Below are 3261 nucleotides of genomic sequence, written 5' to 3'. Positions count from 1 at the left end.
GCATGGAATTTTGCTGATCGGCTTTTGAAAAAAGCTCTGCTTTGGTTTGTAGACCTTGCCCCTTTTCGAGTGGCCTGTGTTCGTCGTCCATAACATACGCCTGCCCTACCATAACCCCACCACACCCATGGGCCACTCCCGATTTCACAACATTACCTTCTATACCTAACCCTACCTCTAACCCTAACCTACCCTTCACACCAGATACTGACTTGGTTTTTCGGACCCCCCCCCAGACCCCTCCCATTAATATAAGCTAAATACGTGCACGTTTCAGAGTGGCCTTTTATTGTGGCCAGCCTAAGGCACACTGTGCAATAATCATTACTGTGTCTAAATCAGCATCTGTATGCCTACATCTGTGACGTGGATGGATTATGGAAGGAGATGTGCTCACCATCATCAGATTATTTCAGTTTGTGAATTCAATGCATTTGAAGTTAAATGGTTATTTGTGTATATAAGAAAATGTTTTTAGAATCTTTGAGTTCTCTATGAAATAATGGGAAAGCAAAACAAAGTGTTTTGCGTTATATTTTTGTGTCAGTGTATTACAGATTACCGTTCATAACAGAACGTAACCGTGGGATATAATAGTGTTTCGTAGAAAAGATATGTATGAAATAAACGTATTTGTAGATTACAAATCTGTAACGTGGGAGTAAATATTATTTCTAGCTAAACGTAATTGAAGAATGCAGTATGTTCTGTTGGGAACTGTATATTTTTTTAGGAGACAGGGTTGATTTTTTTTTAATGAAGTTTATGTTTCATACCAGAGATCAGGCGAGAGGGTGGACTTGAGTCACGAGTTTGTTGCAAAGCGGCACAGGTGTCGTCACCAAACAATGCTGGGGATTGTGGGTAGTGTAGTCTCTTTGGCGCTCCACATTTCAGAGAAACAAGTTGTTTCACAGAATTGCGAAGGGAAAAACACAAAAGCATTGTACACGGTTTAAACGCAATCAATGTTGTTTCAATTAACAAAAGTAATATGCGTGTTTTTGAGTTGACTGAGTAGTGGAGATATCACTGTCCAAATCAATCGAGTAAGGACGGTACTTACTTCCGGGTGTACAATTCTCCGTTATGCAATGGGGAGTGGACGCTCACATTGCCTTTTAACAGCCGCCGACATAAACGGATGCAAGTGCTTGCATGAGCGTCAATACCGGCAGTCGATGGGAATACATTGCAACAGTTCAAAGCTCTTTTGCGTCGTTTATGAAGCTGAAGGAGCCTCGGCGCGTCCCACTGCACGCCACGGGACCCTTGACCAAGCGTTGCTCCCTGGAATGTTTAGGGAGTTGAGAGTGTGTTGGCCTGCCTATATGAAAAATGCCAGTGGGGAAGTTGAAAAATGTGACTTCCAGCTGAATACTTGGCCATAATTAAACAATTGTTTCATTATTATATTTATGTTATAGTAAGCGTTTGGGTTAGTTGCGGTCCAACACTATTTGTTAATCTTCTTTATTGGGATTTATTAATTTGATTTATTTATTTTAAATTTTAGAATTATAAAATGTATAATTTAATTTATTATATTTGTATTGGTTTTTCAGGTTTGATAACACTGATCATTTATCATCTGGTTTTAAATTGATAGATCTCTTCTCATCTGTGGTCCTGCCCTTACTATTACTTTCGTCTCTAGCTAAGACTTTCATGCCTTACTCGGATGACACCCAGCTCTATATGTCTCAAAACCGACCTTCCATCTTCCCTCCCACCCCTCTCTCTGAATGCCTTACAGAGAATCCAAATTCTTGGTTCTACAACTTCTTCTGAAAACGCATTGACTCTCTCTCCATTTTCAGATCACGTCTCAAAACATGTCTCTTCACACTGCGCATATCCACCCTGATCATACTACTCATCACACATCCGTCTGTTATTGATTATATACAGCATTGGTCTTTTTTGGCATTCTTGTAAGGCGAACTGAGAGCCTTGAGAAGGTAATAACTATTCAAATAAACATTCATTATTATTCTTATTTGCAACACATCATTTTCAGCCGCATCACCCTCATGAAAACGTAATGTTTTATCTTGGAGCGGTCTCCAACCGCAAGTCATGGCGGCTACCCCAACTTGAATGGATGTGGCCGAGGTCCCGATCATCGCTGCTTGAAGCTTTCATTCCTATTGCCAGCTTCCATATGATTGTTTCTTTCTTACAGTTTAACTCCCATTTATTTGCCAAGAGACACGTACATGGTAAATGATCAAGGGCAATGGTATAAAATAAACAATGTGTTAGCACTCAACAAGATTGATTTTGACACACACACAGCACACACAACACACACCACACACACACACACAACACACACACACACACAACACACACACACACACTGTTCTACACTCAAATTCACTGTCTAAACCATGAATGTCAGCTTTACCAATTGTGCATACAGTCTTCAGCCATGAAATCATATGGTCAAACTGAATGTTCTTCTGAACCGGAGATAACGATGCTAATCTTGTCCACGATCTGTCTTATGTCGTAGTTTTGTCTTGTCTTTATTTGGAAGATGTTCTACCCTTTTACTGTTAGGCTTTCATGTGTGTTTTACTACCTCTACCTGATTACCTGATCTTTGTTCAGCTGGTTGCCTCTTGCGTTTCTCTCTCAGCCATTACATGTATAGCTTGTGTGATTTAAAAGTTCTGGTTTTCTGCGTCCTGTCATCATGGCTTTTCAATTGTAACTCAGCCGTGACAGAGCCGTTCATGAGGTAAGTCTATCCCAGTAGGTTCATTAGAAACTTAGATAAAGGTATTGTTCATGTTTATTCTTACATTGGGTACCATGAGCTGCCTTGCATTCACCTTTCTAAAACCAGCTGTTTATGATGGTGCTAAAATCACTGGGTTCAGAGACAGGATGAGGCAGTTACTATAATTCACCATGACCAGAATGGGTTGTGGTTGTAACTACTGTTTTCAACTTTCGCCTACTTATAAGAGAACTGAGAGCTGTGAGCTATTGTGTGTAACAGCAAAACGTATGTTATGTTGTCACACCGTCAGGACTAACAACACGCTGAGTCTCCCTGTTGGCTGCCTTGCGAACTCTCAAGCATTTACTTGCGTTGAAAACCATGAACTCGTTGCGTCATTACGCGCCACTCGATTGCGCGCGGCGTAGGACTGCGATACTCAGTATGAAGACACGCACCACCAAAAACGCTTGACGTCCGCAGCATTCAGAAACCTCTGCATATACACTAATAGAACTATGAGTAATAGT

Source organism: Notothenia coriiceps, unplaced genomic scaffold, assembly GCF_000735185.1.
Source record: "Notothenia coriiceps isolate Sejong01 unplaced genomic scaffold, NC01 NC01_scaffold00006964, whole genome shotgun sequence".
Lineage (NCBI taxonomy): Eukaryota > Metazoa > Chordata > Actinopteri > Perciformes > Nototheniidae > Notothenia > Notothenia coriiceps.
Note: the sequence above shows the minus strand (reverse complement) of the source record.